The 16,807-nt window shown below is 44.2% G+C and overlaps 1 protein-coding gene across 1 annotated transcript in view; it reads right to left on the bottom strand.

Moving 5' to 3' along the window:
• kcnh3 (potassium voltage-gated channel, subfamily H (eag-related), member 3) overlaps positions 1-16,807 on the bottom strand; it is an 856,837-nt gene that overhangs the window by 119,733 nt on the left and 720,297 nt on the right. The window lies entirely within an intron of this gene.

Here is a 16,807-nt window from a genome sequence, read left to right as displayed (position 1 = left end):
GTCTTAAGGATTATGGAGGATAGCAGGTAAATGGAGTTAAGGCCACGATCAGACCAGCCATGATTTTATTGAATAGTGAAGCAGGCTTGATGGGCTGAATGATCGACTCCTGCTTCTCGGTTGTTACATTTTTGTAATCGCAAGATGGCAATGTACAGAAGGGGCACACTGTTGGTTTACAGTTACAAATATTTTATTATCTCACCCCAATGCACTATCAGAGTTATAAGATGCAGCTTAACAGTTGACTCCATACAATTCACATTAAACTAAAAATTCTGTGAAATATTCTGACTAAACCCTAATTTGCATGAATTAAATGGGAATAAACAGAATCATCCCTAGGTGCTTGATGTTCTTGCAACTGTAATAAAATCAATCCAACTCATTATCTATTCAATACTGCAAACGCCTATTACTTACTAATGTCTGAACAATTAACGTACTAAAATACCTGAGTGGGTGAAGCTTACACTGCTTCTTAAAAGTGTATTGCAACTCAGAGGATTTTACTGAAACATTCAGCATTTATATCTTGTGCAGGTGTTTTCACTGCACCCAGAGATGGTAGCCCTGATTTTCTTCAGTGGTAGCCTTTCTGCCCATTTTTGGGGCAGAGGGGAAAGTATGGGGCATGAGGTAAATGGATCATGCCATGACCGATTCCATACTTAAATTACCTTCTGTCTTCAGCAATGCACAAAAGTCCTAACATGCTGGAGTTACCTGCATCCAGTATTAATAGTGATAATGATGGCAGAATTAGAGATAAGATGCTACTATCACTACCGCCTACCTTGAATGGTTGTGTCCTTACTTTGTTGGATGGATACAATGTCTGTCGTCACTTCCAGTGGCAAGTCCAGGGAGTAGTGCCAATGGTGGTGAGCTGGTGTAATGGTTCCGTATTGACCTTCCACACATGTCCCACCCAAAATTGAGCAACAAAACTGAGGAAGATCCTGACCATTCAATCTTGTATGAGATAATCCCGCTTATCAGGTACATTGGGATTATCAGTTGAAGGAAAAAGTAATGTAGATACACTGGTTCAAAAAAACAAGACTACTGCCAGACTATTTGCCATTTGCTCTTCTATAGTTTACTTCTTAGTGTTTTATGCAGAACTTATTGCACAGAAACCGCCACCAGCCCAACTGGTCTGTGCTCCACGCAAGCCTCCTCCCATTCTATTTCTTCTCACCCTATCAGCCAGAGGAGATGTTACTCTCCTTCATGTAAGTCATTAGTTAGAGGCAGTGTTGCCATAATTAGCCAAGTCCAAAGCCAGGGAGAGAGTGGGATTGGCAGCATCTGCGGAGAGGAATAAGTTGATGTTATGACATACAGACTTGAAACGTTAACTGTGTTCCTCTCCACAGATGCTGTCAGATCTGCTGAGTTTCTCCAGGTATTTTTGTTTTTGTTCTAGATTTCCAGCAGCTGCAGTATTTTGCTTTTATTATAAAGAGTGGGATTATAGCTTTGCCTGAGGGTTCCTTCATTGGAAACCCAAGTTACCTCAATAACTAACAGCTTCATGTAATAGGACACAAAATAAGTGAAAAAAATGACCTTTTAGTGTTTAGAAAAGCGGGCTTTCAGGAAAAGCTTTCCTCTGGTCACAGTGTATTAACAACCACAGTAGGAAGATTCCTCTACATGCTATTTTTAGTGAATTCAAAATGCTTTATTTTAGAGTAATGGGGGGAATTTTATGCTAGGCAGGGTGGTGACATTGCAGGGGAAGCAGGAGGATTTCCACCCAGTCCTGTGGTCCCAATGCAATTATACACAGGGTGGCCAATTAACCACTAAATTGTTGTTAAATGGCCAGAAAACCAGAGGCCCAGGCTGGGGAATAAGGCAGTGAAGGCAGTGTATAGTGACCAGGGACCAGCTATCATCAGGAGGACAGAGGGGTCACTGCCATCCTTGACAGCCCGAGTCCTCCTGAGGTACTAACTATGACTGTTGTTCACCCACCTTCCTCAGCCATTGGTACAGCTAGTGAAAAGTCCATATGTCCACTTCCCTGTAGCAACGATAGAGGCATGGGCAACAGCGACTCCATAGTTCAGTGATGACTCCCTGCCTGCCCTCCTCCAGGCTGTGACTGAATGGCAGGAGGCTTTTTGCATTGCTGGATGGGAAGAGATATAGCCACATGACCAAGCCAGCCTAGACAGAGGTCGCAGAGGAAGTCAGCAGCCATGAGGTCATCTGTAGGAACTAGCTGCAGTGCTGCAAAAGTCTAAACAACCCTTTTCCTCACTTAGGAGTGAGCATCCTAAACTCTCAAAGTGGGTGCACACCTATGGGAGGGATGCATGTGTTTGTGTGTGAGGTGTGAGCCAGGAGAATGGATGAGTGGTCACCACACACCCACAATGACAATTCAAAGAACATTCGTATGCTGCCAGGCTTTCAAGGTCTGGGATGTGTCGGTGGGAAAGGTTAAGTGGTAAGGGATGTGCAATGTGACCCAGAGGAAAGAAGCATCAGAACTTGTGGGAACCAACCTGAGTTTTTCATTCCTCAGGAAATAGAACTCAGAATTATCCTATTGTCTTCACAGGAGAAGATGGCCTACAATGTGCAAGGGAGGACGAGGACCACATGTGGCAGTGCTGAAAAAGATGGAGGTGGAAATCCTGGAGGGGAGCAAATCTGTTGGACGAGGAGAAACCAGAGCTAGGTCCAGGTTGGTGAGGGAATAATTATCAGCCCTGGGAGGGCAAAGGACTATGTCTGGAACAGCGGAAGGGGTGTGTGTGTATGTGTGTGGTAATGACTAGAAATGAACATCTTTGTGAGAGGTGTCAATGGTGGAATTGATCCATCAGAGATGCAATGATATCTGCAAAATATTCATCTGCAGTGTTGAGCGCTACTCATCCCTGTGCTGTCTTCAACAGGTCAGCCATTCGCCCCAGCAGCCACCAGCCCTGAGGTTCTGGCACTGACCTCTGAGGAAGAGAAATTGACCTCAGAGGGTGCACCATCCCACCCTTGCTCTGCACCTTCCACCAGCTCAGATAATTGCAGCTCAGTGGGTATGTGCACATCAGCTGGCACAGTAGCACCAAATGATATGAGTACCACACAAGTGCCCGACCAGCTGTCGGAGGCTGTAATAGTCCAGGCCTCTGACAATCGGAGAGGAATGGGAGACCAGGCAGATGCTGAGCTCGAGGCAGACAGTGAGCCTCTGGAATCATCCATGAGGTGACAGAGGTTCAATGTGCAACAGGAAGTTTGTGAAGATCTGGTGGAGCTTCCAGAAGGTATGCGCACTCAGTGGAGAAGTTTCTCCAGGCCATGAGCACTGCGATCACACTCTGGTCTTCGCGTGGCTTCCTCTATTGAGAGGCTGTTGACTCTTAAGAAAAGCCAGAACAGCAGCACAGAGAGGGGATGCTGAGTATACGTGCATGTTGTATTGTTCAGTGTTTGATTGCTTGTGTTTGTTGACTGCTCATTGTGCTGTGTGCTGTTAGTCAGGCCTATGGGTGTGGTTACAGAGAAACTGAAACAAGTAGTAAGCTTGAGGCTGCAGGCATTTTAAAAACATTGTAATAAACCACCTCCTTCTTCCCTCCTCACTTGAGGAGCCTCCACTGGAGTGCGCTATCCTGAAGGCTGCCGCTCCCTGTGACTCCTTCCTGTCAAACCTCCCTGAAAGTGCTTCTCCATGGGCAGAATTTTGCCCTCGATGGGCGGCTTGGCAGGCGGGCCTGGGAGTGGTCGCAAAACTGACTGCTGCCCACAATCGGACCCGCCTTTTTGCCTGCCCGCCAACCAAACTGTTGTACAGGCAGTGAAAAATTCGAGTTTGAGAAAAATTGGATTTTTAAGGGAGGGACAGTTGTCTGAATGGCAAGCATAAAATTCTGCTTATTGGGTCATTTATGACATAAGAAGGAGACCATTTGGCTCATTGAGTCCATGCTGGCACTCCATGGAGCAACCCAGTCACTCCCACTCTATCCTTATAGCCCTGCAACTTTATTTCCTTCAGGCGCCTATCCAAATTTCTTGTGAAATCATTGATCATCTCTGTTTCTACCAGCCCTGTGGGCAGCAAGTTCCAGGTCATTACCACATGCTGTGTAAAAAGTTCTTCCTCACATTCCCTCTGCATCTCTTGCTTGAAACCTTAAATCTGCATCCCTTAGTTCTTGTACCATCAGCTAATTGAAACAGTTTATCCTTGTCCACCTTATCCAAACTTACCGTAATCATATACACCTCTATCAAATCTCCCCTCAATTCCTTTGCACCAAAGAGAACAACCCCAGCTTCTCCAAATTAACTTAGTAGCTAAAATCCCGCATCCTTGGCACCATTCTGGTAAATCTCCTCTGCACCCTCACCAGGGCCCACACATCATCCCTAAAGTGTGGACACAATTACTCTAATTGAAGCCTCCCAGAGCTTTAAAAAGGTTCAACATAACTTCCCTGATTTTGTACTCAATACCTCTCTTTATGAATCCGAAAATACCATATGCTTTGCTAACCATTCTCTCAACATGTCCTGCCACCTTCAAAGATCTATGCACATGCACTCCCAGGTCCCTCTGTTTCTGTACACTCTTTAGAATTGTGCCATTAAGTCTATATGGCTTCTCCCTGTCACTTCCGCCAGAATGCATCACCACACACTTCTCTGTAGTAAATTCCATGTGCTAATTGTCTGCCCATTCTGTTAGCCTACGTGCTGTTGTAGTCAATTAGTATCATCCTCATTGTTTGCCACTCCTCCAAGTTTGGCATCATCGACTAAAAAAGCAATAGACTGTGCAATGACCCTTGGGCAACACCACAGTCTACCATTTTAAAAAGGATTTTGTTATTTCTGATAGGAATAGGGAAAAGGGGAAATCATCCCAATATGTTTATGGTGTCACTAATCTTGGTGGCCTTAGGAAACTGTTTCCCTTCTTTTCTAATTTACTATTTTGAAATTCTTAGGGTGGCTAGACAGCTTGCATAGCATTACCAAATAAGTTGAGAAAGTTAGAGGAAGAGACTGAAAGCAATGTGAAAATGAGACATAACTGGGTTCCAGTTCCTTTCTTGCATCAGCATGAACATTCTTCACTAAATGTCGCCACTGAAATATAATAGAAACTACCAACTTGACAGATTAATCCTATTAACTTCATACCCTTCTCTCCCAACAGCTGTCAGGAAGCCAGATGAGAAATTACTTGCCTTTGAAGGTATTCTTTAATTAATACATCCAGCACCTTATGCCTGCACAACCATCCAAAACAAGTAAATGAAACAATAAATAATTCTCTGTGATCATTCATCCATCAGCCAATTAATATCAATCTCATGGTGTAAACTAGCCTTGTGTGCCCAATGAAACATTGATTTCAAATTGGAGGAATGCCTATTCTTTTAGACTGCAGTGACATCCACGCTAGGGCCATGGAGAGGGGGAGCTGCGCAAGGTGTAAAACACTGGGAGCCGTGCTCTAGGGGGGCCCGGGCTCACTTCCAGAAGAGCAGCAAGCATTGGCCCGGTAGGCCATATTCCTTAGTCCCTTCTTTCTTGTTTGCCTCGTGTGAAGGTTTTGCTGTTTCTGTTTAGTGTTGTGACGGTGGGCGCTTTCTTCAAGCCTGGCTGGAGCATGAGGTAGACCAGGTAAAGCACCTGCCTCTGCGTTAAGTTTATGCCAGGTATGGGGGTGTTCCTCCATAAGGCATTCCTGCCACACAAGTGTCCGCAATTCGTGCTCCCCAGCCCTCCTTCCTGATGTACTCCCTCAATGGTATGGCCCATTCTGAACTCCTCCCTTGATGGCGTGGCCTTTCCCAACCTCTAATCTCCATGGTGTGTCCCTTCCCAACCTTCTCCCTCCATGGTGTGTCCCTTCCCGACCTTCTCCCTCCATGGTGTGGCCCTTCCTGACCCCCTCCCTCCATGGTGTCACCCTTCTTGACCTCCTCCCTCCATGGTGTGGCCCTTCCTGACCCCCTCCCTCCATGGTGTGGCCCTTCCTGATCCCCTCCCTCCATGGTGTGGCCCTTCTTGACCCCCTCCCTCCATGGTGTGGCCCTTCCTGACCTCCTCCCTCCATGGTGTGGCCCTTCCCAACCTAAGCCCCCCATGGTGTGGCCCTTCCCCACCTCCTCCCTCCATGGTGTCGCCCTTCCTGACCTCCTCCCTCCATGGTGTCGCCCTTCCTGACCTCCTCCCTCCATGGTGTCGCCCTTCCTGACCTCCTCCCTCCATGATGGCCCTGGCCCTTCTCGAGCAACCCATCCCATCCAGAGTCATTTGATTACTGTCAGAAAGCATGGATGCCCTCTGGAGAAAAATTTTTTATTTTGTTAGTAAAATGTTTTCAATTGTAAAACAGCTCACCAAGTTGTTTCATGACTAACAAGTTGGAAATGTAACAAATCCTTGGGCACACTGGTTATAAAATGTTAAAACCAATTTCATAAAGAAATCTGTGCAGACCAATAATTTCTTTCAAAGACTTTACTGTCTCAGTTCAATAGGTTTGAAAACTCCAGGATTATCAACTTTGCCCTGAGTGATGAAAAGTTAAAATGGCTGAGAGATTCTCAACGTATGTTGGAGGAAGTTTAGACAATGGCCATGAGACTGATCCCAATTGCCAGATGACTGAGTTATGAGGGAAAATTGACTTTTCAGATTTGAAAGGAGGCAGCTGGCAGATGTTACTGAGGTGAAAAAAAGATATTAAATAGTATGGAAAAGATAGATACCCTGAACACTACTTCAAACTAAACACCACTTTACAACAGTGATTACATTTCAAAAAAAAATCTTCATTGGCTGTAAAATGACATGGGATGTCCTGAGGTCATGAAAGGTGCTAAATAAATGCAAGTTCTTTCTTCCTAAAACCATGGGGAGAATTTTCAGCTCGATGAGCTGGGGCAAGGCCTGCTCGCTGAGGCATGAAATGATGCGCGGTAATGTCGGGCGTATATCCCGACGTCACTGCGCGTTATTTAGATTTTCAGTTTGGCAAGCACACAGCTGACTCGGCTGCGCGCTCACTGAACTGACAAAGGTCCTTGATACCATTAATTAACTAATTAAGGCTATTGAGAAAGCTGCCCATCTAATCTTAAGGTTGGCGGGCAGGCAAAGAGCCCAGGCGACCTTCACATTTTTCATGAAACCATCCACAGGCGGTTTGAGGTTTCATGATGGATTTATAAATTAAATAAATTTTTTCATTAAAGTCCATTGACATGTCCCAGCTCATGTGATACTGTCACATGAGGGGATATGTCTTAAATTTTTTTTTCTTTATTAAAATTTTTATAACTTAAAACTTATCTCCCTGAGGCACAGGGAGTGCACAGCGCTTCTGGGCGCACATCACGCTGGGTGGGTCTCAATTGGCCCACCCACGTAAAATGGTGGCATGGACCCAATCAGGGGCGCTAATTGGGTCCGTGCCCTCCCGCGGACAACCCCCCGACGGGGAGAAAATTCTCTCCCATGACAGAATAGCAAGAGGATACAAGTTCAAAGTAGAGAGGCAAATTTAGAGCTGATGTCAGGAAAGTTTTCTTCATGCAAAGAGTGGCCAATACATGTAATTAACTTTTGGTTTGAGTAATGGAAGCAAACACCCTGAAATTATTTCAGCAACAGTTGGATGCCATGTTGTAGGGTCTATCTGCATGGATAGGCTATGGCGGACTGAATGGTCTTCCTCACCTGTATTTATTGGTGATCTTGCAAATATAGAGTGTTGGAAGACATACAGCTAGAAACAGGGGGTGAGCTGACATTCATGGTTGTACCAACATACAAAACTCTGGAGATTTCCAAAAAGTAGATTCCACAGACCAGAAGATGTTTTAAGTCATCATTGAAGGGCAGTACAAATCGTGCAGATCTATTGCTGTGTTTCGGAATGTGTGACTTTAATCTGTTTTATTTGTTGCATTTGAAGAGTGAAAATGGGTGGAATGTGGGAGACTAGCCAGGTGTGCTTTGGAATAGTCAAGTCTAGAGGTAATTAAAGCACGCATGAGGGTTTCAGCAGCAGAGGACCTGACACAGGAGCGAACTCAAGCGATTTCTTAGGGAGGTGGAAATAGGTGGTCTTAGTGATGTGGCATGAATATGAGGTCAGAAGTTCATCTCAGGGTCAAATGTGACACCAAAGCCTGAATTTTCTCGGAGAAGCAAGGGCTCCATGCCTTAGCCAGAGTGGCACTGGAGCACCAAATCTGGAAGTCCTGTACCCTGTATTTGGCACCCACTATTTTTGCTGGGGTTGGGGGGGGTTGAACAGGGCGAGACGTATTTTACACATTCGTGGTTCATGGAGGCAGTAGCCTTCTCTCAGAAGCAATTTTCGTCACCCAGGTTTCTGAAACACGACTCATGGGCTTTATGCATTTGAGGAAAAGGCTGAATCCTACCAGAGTTCTTTGGAGAGGTTAGGTTGCTTGACTACTTGACAGAGACTTGACTGATTCCATAATCTATCAGTATCACAGTGCAGGGCCTGTAAAATCACAGTTTAATTGACAGCTTCAAGTATTTATACAGGGATTAGCTGTCTTTGATGTGTGGCTTTGAATACAAATGTTTCTTTTTAGAAGGAATTAAGTGGTTGATGGGACTTAAATGTTTTGAATGGCTTTTATCAATGACAGTGTTTTTTGAATATAGTGAAGTCTGCAATAGACACTTAGAACTTTATTCTATTTCATCACAGCAGGAGTCCTGAGGTCAGCTGATATGGAAGGTGTAAGGGCAAAGTGTGATGGGTGGGGGGTCATGGGTTGGCAAGTTGGCACTCAGTGGCATAGAGGATATAAAGGGCCATGGGGATGAGTGGGGGCATAGGTTGGCATGGAGGGTATGAGGGCCATGGGGCGTGGATAGAGGAACATAGGTTGGCACGGAGGATATGAGGACTCATTGGGATAGATGGAGGAAATAGATTAGCATGGAGGGTATGAGAGGTCATGGGGATGGGCGGGGACATGAATTAGTGTGAATTGGCATGGATGGGTCATAGGGAATGTGTGGGGGTGAGGGAGTGTGAGGGGCGAGGGCAAGTGGACCTTACCATTTTTATTATAACTGGGACAAAGTCTCAGAGTACCAAGGCGGGCCTTTTAACCAATCTGTGTCAGCACTCAGCAGCCCCGGGCTGCCTCCACATTGTTTCCAGGGCAGCGGGCCTGGCTCCAGTTAGCACCCACCGTCCCAGAATGAAAATCTGTCCATTCAGGGAAATTTCTCCTTAATCAGGTTTGGGGAGTCAGGGAATTTCATAACTCTGCACATCTGACTCGGGAGTAAACATTTGGTGTTTTAGTACTCGAATGAGGCTTGGCTGAGAGCCCAGCAATTCATTAGCCTGTTGAAACAGCTGAGCCACAAGGAAAATATTACTTGATAAACAGCTCTAGCTCTCTGTTCTACGCTGTCAAATTCACAATGTTGGTTTACATGAGATAAAGCGGTTTCAAGTGCTTGCACTTTTAGTTATTAATACTTCAAAGGGTCAGGATGATTGACACTTCTGTTAAGAAGTTGGAAAATTATCGACGAATGACTTTTTTAAAAAGCTTTTTCTCACACATCCTACTGTCACTATAGGGTTCATTGGTTCTATACAGTGTATAGTGGATGAATGGGCATGGAAGTACCATAGCTTGGCATAGACTGCATGAGAGGACAATTGAGAGTGGTTGGGGATATAAGATGGCATGGATGGGCCATGGGGAGTGTGTGGGGGTGAGGGGGTGTGAGAGGTGAGGGCCTTTCTGTTTTTATTATAATTGGGACAAAGTCCCACAGCACTGAAGTGGGCCTTTTAAATAGCCTGCCTCCACACCCGGCAGCCCCTGTCACTGTCTCCAAATTATTTCCTGGGTCAGCTGGCCCGACTACAGCCTGCATCCGTCCACCACAATGAAAATCATGCCTTTGTGGGCACTTTTTCCCGAGGCGGGAATTTTCCTGACTCCTGCTACCCGTCCCTTGGACGAAAATCCATCCCTAAGAGGGTTTAAAATTGATAAGGAGGAGATATTGGATAGGCTTTCTGTACTTAAAGTTGATAAGATACCAGGGACAGAATTTTGCCCTTATCGGGTGGGCTCGGCAGGGCAGGCGGGAAGCCGACCACTGCCCATGATCGGGACTGGACCGTGATTTCACACTGGCAGGCCATTTAAGGCTTGCCCAGTGTGAAAAACATGCGGCAGCGCTCAGCACTGCCTGTGTTGTTGAGGTTGGGGGGGGAGGGGGTCCTCATGGGGAGGAGGAGGAGGACAGGCGCGCAAGTTCTCGCATTTGTGCACAGGGAAAGCTCCCTGAGGCACAGAGCTGACTCAGGGAGATGAAGATATAAAAAATGAAAAATAGAGAATGATAAAATTATACACAAAAAGCAGGGCAAATCCAACCCGGCCAATTGCTAGCCGATCAGTCTACTCTCGATCATCAGTAAAGTATTGGAAGGGGTCATCAACAGTGCTATCAAGTGGCACTTGCTTAGCAATAACCTGCTCACTGATGCCCAGGTTGGGTTCCGCCAGGGTCACTCAGCTCCTGACCTCATTACAGCCTTGGTTCAAACATGGACAAAAGAGCTGAACTCCTGAGGTGAGGTGAGAGTAACTGCCCTTGACAGCATTTGAATGAGGCCAAGGAGCCCTAGCAAAACTGGAGTCAAAGGGAATCAGGGGAAAACCCCTTGCTGGTTGGAGTCATACCTAGCACAAAGGAAGTTGGTTGTGGTTATTGGAGGTCAGTCATCTCAGTTCCAGGACATTGCTGCAGGAGTTCCTCAGGGTAGTGTTCTCGGCCCAACCATCTTCAGCTGCTTCGTTAATGACCTTCCTTCCATCATAAGGTTGGAAGTGGGGATGTTTGCTGATGATTGCACAATGTTCAGCACCATTTGCGACTTCTCAGATACTGGAGCAGTCCATGTCCAAATGCAGCAAGACCTGGACAATATCCAGGCTTTGGCTGACAAGTAACATTCGTGCCTCACAAGTGTCAGGCAATGACCATCTCCAACAAGAGAGAATCCAGCCATCGCACCTTGATGTTCAATGGCATTACCATCACTGCATCCCCTACTATCAACATCCTGGAGGTGACCATTGACCAGAAACTGAACTGGACTAGCCAGATAAATACTGTGGCTACAAGAGCAAGTCAGAGGCTAGGAATAGTGCGACAAGTAACTCACCTCCTGACTCCCCAAAGCCTATCCACCATCTACAAGTCGGGAGTGTGATGGAATACTCCCCATTTGCCTGGATTAGTGCAGTTCCCACAACACTCAAGAGGCTTGACACCATCCAGGACAAAGCAGCCCCCTTGATTGGCACCATCTCCACAAACATTCACTCTCTCTACCAGCACAGTAGCAGCAGTGTGTGCCGTCCACAAGATGCACTGCAGGAATTCACCAAGGCTCCTTAGCATCTTCCAAATCCACGACCACTACCATCTAGAAGGACAAGGGCAGCAGATAGTTGGGAAAACGTGGAAGTTCCCCTCCAAATCACTCACCATCCTAACTTGGAAATATATTGCCATTCCTTGACTTCGCTGGGTCAAAATCCTGAACCTCCCTTCCTAACAGCAATGTGGGTGTACCTATACTACATGGACTACAGCAGTTCAAGAAGGCAGCTCACCACCACCTTCTCAAGGGTAATTAGGGATGGGCAAAAATGCTGGCTCAGCCAGCGAAGCCCACATCCCATGAATGAATTAAAACAAAATGGTAAAAAAAAAGTCCCCACTCATATGGCTCTGTCACATGAGCAGGGACATGTTCTTAATGAAATGTTAAAATTTTTATTTTATTGTTAATTGCTGTTGGAAACCTCATCCCATCCGTGGATGAGGTTTCCTAAAAAGTGCAACGCTGCTTGGCCTTTCGCCAACCTGCCAACCATAAGTTTGGACGGGCACAAAAAAAAATAACATTTAATTGGGACTTTAATGGTCTTAGTAGACCTTTTAATTGTCAGTGGGCGTGCTATTGATTCCGGCACGCGCTTGCCAGCTGAAATATCGCACAAATGAGCGATGACATCGGGACACTTGCCCAACGTCATCACTTGTTCAGGTTGAGCGTGTGCCACCTGACGAGCGTAATAATCTGGCCCAGGACAGGATGAGATGCATCCAGGCATACTGAGGAAAGTGAGAATGGAAATTGCGGAGGCACTGGCCATAATTTTTCAGACTTCCTTCGACTCAGGACTGGTGTCAGAAGACTGGAGAATTGCAAACACTACAAACTTGGACAAAAAAGCATGTAAAGATAAGACCAGCAACTTCAGGTCAGTTAGTTTAACTTTGGTGGTGAGGAAATTTCTAGAAATAATAATTTGGGACAAAATTAATAGTCACATGGACAAATGAGGGTTAAGTAAGGAAATCCACCGTGGATTTCTTAAGGGAAAATCATTTAACTTGCTGGAGTTTTTTGAAGAAGTAACAGAGAGCGTTGATGAGGGCAATACTGCTAATGTGGTGTACATAGACTTCCAAAAGGCATTTGATATAGTGCCGCACAACAGACTTGTGAGCAAAGCTTATGGAATACAAGGGACAGTAGCACCATGGATATGGAATTGGCTGAGTGACAGGATGTTTTTCAGGCTGGAGGAAGGTTTGTAATGGATTTCCCCATGTGTCAGTGTTGGGACACTTGCTTTAATGAGCTAGACCTTGGTGTACAAAGTTTGCAGATGATATGAAACTTGGAAGTATTGTGAACGGTGAGGATGATAGTGTAAAACTTCAAATGGATATGGAATGGGCGGACAGATAGCAGATGAAGTTCAATGCAGAGAAATGTAAAGTGATTTATTTTGGTAGGAAGATCACGATGAAACAATATAAAATAAAGGGTATGATTCTAAAGGGGATGCAGGAGCAGAATGACCTGGTGAATACGTGCATAAGTCATTGAAGGTGGCAGGTCAGGTTGAGAGCGCATTGATAAAGCATACAGTATCCTAGGCTTTACTAGTAAGGGCATAGAGTACAAGAGCAAAGAAGCTATGTTGAACTTGTATAAGGTACCAGTTTGGCCTCAGCTGGAGTATTGTGTCCCGTTCTGGGCGCAGCACTTTCAGGAGGATGTGAAGGCATTACGGAGATTGCAGAAAAAGTTCATGAGAATGGTTCCAGGGATGAGAAACTTCAGATCTGAAGATAGGTTCGAGAAGTGAGGACTGTTTTCCTTGGAGAAAAGAAGGCTGAGAAGAGATTTGATAGAGGTATTCAAAATCATGAGGGGTCCGGACAGAGTAGATAGGGAGAAACTGTTCCCACTCATGAAAGTATTGCGAATGAGAGGGCACAGATTTAAAGCAATTAGCAAATGAAGCCAAAGTGATATCAGAAAAAAGAAATTCATGCAGTGAGTGGTTAAGGTCTAGAATGCATTGCCTGAGAGTGTGCTGGAGGCAGGTTCAATCAAAGCATTCAAAAGGGTATCAAAGAACTTCTAAATTATTGCTAGGCCCCGGTCGTTGAAAAATAAATTTGAACTTTTGTACAACAACAATAACATTCCAATTGTTTAGAATCCATTTGATTATTCACAGAAGAGTTACTTGTGGGACTTTTATTATGTTAAGGGTGCTATATAAGTACAAGTTCTTCTTGTTCTTGGGAGGAATAGATTTTAGGGACAAATTGTCCTGTGTGCCCACTTTCATATAGCAGCTGACAGGAGCAAACAGATGTGGTGGAAAGCAGTATTGGTGTACCGAGCATGTAGTTGCGACATTTCAGATTTTGTAAAAAAAAAACTAATCTTTCTTTTAAATGGACACAAGGAACTTTAAACATTGCCAAAAGTCACCTGGTTGACTTTTGCAACTGCAATGCTTGTTAAGCTTCTAGAAGGCTTCAAGCGGACTGCACATACACATATCCAATCATGTGAAGACATTTGAAATTCAATGTACTATTTCCACAAGGTTAATTACCTTGACTAAAAGACAATGGGTGGGACTATGTCCCCAGGCCTGGGCCAACCCAATACGTAAAATGGAAGCATGATTCGATAGTTTGAGATAGCAGCTATTTTGAGTTTTGAACTGTATAATGCCTGGCTAAGAACAGCCATTTTGTGCAGAGAACCGAGGAGACCTCCAGAGGTCAGTTCCAGCTCACAGCTCTTAGCTGAGCTAACTGTGAACAGCATCTAAGAGCTGGATTTCTCTCTGCCACCAGAAGTCATAGAGGAAGTTGTTCAGAAATCCTCACTGTTCTGTTGATAAAGGAATTCAGGCAGTCTTTAAGTGTGCTGGCAGAACCAGTAAAGAAAAGGGACCTTCACTCAGTCCCTGAAGCTGCTGTACCTGCGGAGTCCACCTGAAAAGGCAAACACTGACTAATCGACTACAGAAGCCATCACGGCCGCTGACCACAACTCTTCAACTTCAAGCCTTCAATCCAGATAACCAACACTTCAACTGCAAGCTACGGGCCTGCAACGATATCTTAAAGGACTGAACTGAATTTCATCCTTTTAAGTATTTTTTACCTTTATTTTAATTTAATCAGTTAGTAACTTTATTACTTTTACTTAAGTAACTTACAGTAGTAGCTTTGTAATAAAGGAACCTTTATCTTAAAACTAAAGCTTTGCTGCTGGTTATTTCTAACTGAATCACTCAGAAATTAAAAGCTGGCTACATACAAAAACACACAAATTCTTAGCTCATGGACCAGTTTGAGGAAAAGCCTCTTATGTGCTCATGACAACTGGGTTTTTAATGCTACTTTGAGCCTTGCAACATTGTGTTTATAGCAATTAACAGGAACAGCATTTGCTTTTTGGGCTTTTAAGGCCTTGCTGGAGTCCATTCATGAGAAATTTTGAAGTGAATTGCATGGGCAGAGAGATGGTGCTGGGAAGCGTTAATAACAAAAATGGAGTTCTTAACTTACATTTAGACCTGTGAGTTAATAATATGAAGGAAGGACAATGGAGGGGCAGTGGGGGGAAGAATTTTTACTGCCATGACCTGCATGTCACTGGTCCGTTAGAAAGTCGTGGGGAACCTGCAATTTGGAGTTACTGCACAGTGTATTAGTGACATCGCTGATTGATTACCCACTGAATGTTCGCATGTTTACAGGCCAACCTGAAAACTGCTTCATTTTAACCTTGGGCATTAATTGGATGGCTAAGGTTCCTCTGCACCCCATATCCTGACTAATTATGGAAGAGAATCTGGGATTGTCTTCTTTAGAACAAAAGATATTTACGGGAATATTTTAATAGTGGTGACCAAAATTATGAATGATTTTGACAGAGTAAATAGGAGAAATTGTTTTCAGTGGAAGGAGGTTTGTTAACCAGAAGGTAACTGGCAAAGGGCCAGAAAGGAGATGAGGAGAACGTTTTTTTACACAGTGAATTTTGGTTTGGAATTCACTACCTGACACATGGTGGAAGTAAATTCAATAGTAATTTTCAAAAGAGAATTGGATAAATACTTGAAAGCTAAAATATGGTGAACAAGCAGAGGAGTGTGACTAATTGGATAGTTCTTTCAAAGAGCCTGCACAGGTATGCTAGGCCAAATGGCCTCCTTTGAGTTATATCATTCTTGAGTATTGCTGAAAAAAGACATGTTGTCGGAGCTTTTCATCTTGCACTCATCAGGATAATTCACAAGAATACCACATGTAAAGGGATCAACAATTTATGCTTAATGAGAAGAGTGCTGATTGGTTGGCAAGTGGACTCTGATTGGTAGAGGCATTGTCATGGAGAATACACCAGTTAACTAATGACTGACAATTAACAGCCAAGTTTTGTTTAAATTCAAACCAGGTAGGTTGACTCTGATTAGTCAAGTCATTGCCCTGAGGAATGAACCAGAGAATGGCTGACACCTATTTTGTTTAGTTGAAACGGGCAATGTGTTCCTTCTGTCTGCAAACAACAGGGCTCTGAGTATTAATATACGTAGCTTCTAGCATGCACAAGTGCACCACACTGTGAGCCAGACTGATAATTTTGAATTGATTGTCAGCGTAATTCTTAACACACTCATGATTGTTTAACTAATATTGTCCAATTGCGGAATCACATCTCATGTTGGACACTGTATTTGCAGCCTGCAAGCACAGGCTGGTTGGGTATGGTCAATACCTTGCCTAGTTCAAGTTCTTTACTACCAAATGCCTATTTATATCATTCGATGAAAATGAATGTTTTGTAATGATCATATTCACTATTTTGAATCAAAAATGTTTAGACAATTAGGCAAAATCAAACCATTCTACATAAGAGTGACTCTGTGTTCCTTGCAGGGAAGCTATACTCACAAAATCAGAGATAAGGTTATGACATTGCTGCCTCAATTCTTTGACCTGCATTTCCTGGACCTTGGCTTCGCCACCAGGAGTGTGGGATTATAGAATAGCTTCTAAAGTTCACAGCAATTTCCTCTCTGTTTTTCTGAACTCATGTGCCTAGATCAAAATTGTAAACTGATGATGCTCTCAAATGTTTCCAATAGTTCAAAGGAAGTCCAAATGCTGTGCTTTATTACCAGCACAAAATCATAAGATCATAAAAAATAGAAGCAGGAGTAGGCCATTTGGTCCCTTGAGCCTGCACAGCCATTCAATAAGATCATGGTTGCTCCAACTGCATTCTTAATTTCACTTTCTTGCCTGTTCCCCATAACCCTCAACTCCTTTGTAGATCAAAAATCTCTGCCCAATTCCCGCAGATTACATCTCATTTTTATCATTATGTTCAAATACTCAT

Source organism: Carcharodon carcharias, chromosome 12 (assembly GCF_017639515.1).
Source record: "Carcharodon carcharias isolate sCarCar2 chromosome 12, sCarCar2.pri, whole genome shotgun sequence".
In the NCBI taxonomy this organism is placed as follows: Eukaryota; Metazoa; Chordata; class Chondrichthyes; order Lamniformes; family Lamnidae; genus Carcharodon; species Carcharodon carcharias.
The sequence above is the reverse complement of the archived record's forward strand: the minus strand, read 5'-3'. Positions and strand labels throughout refer to the sequence as shown.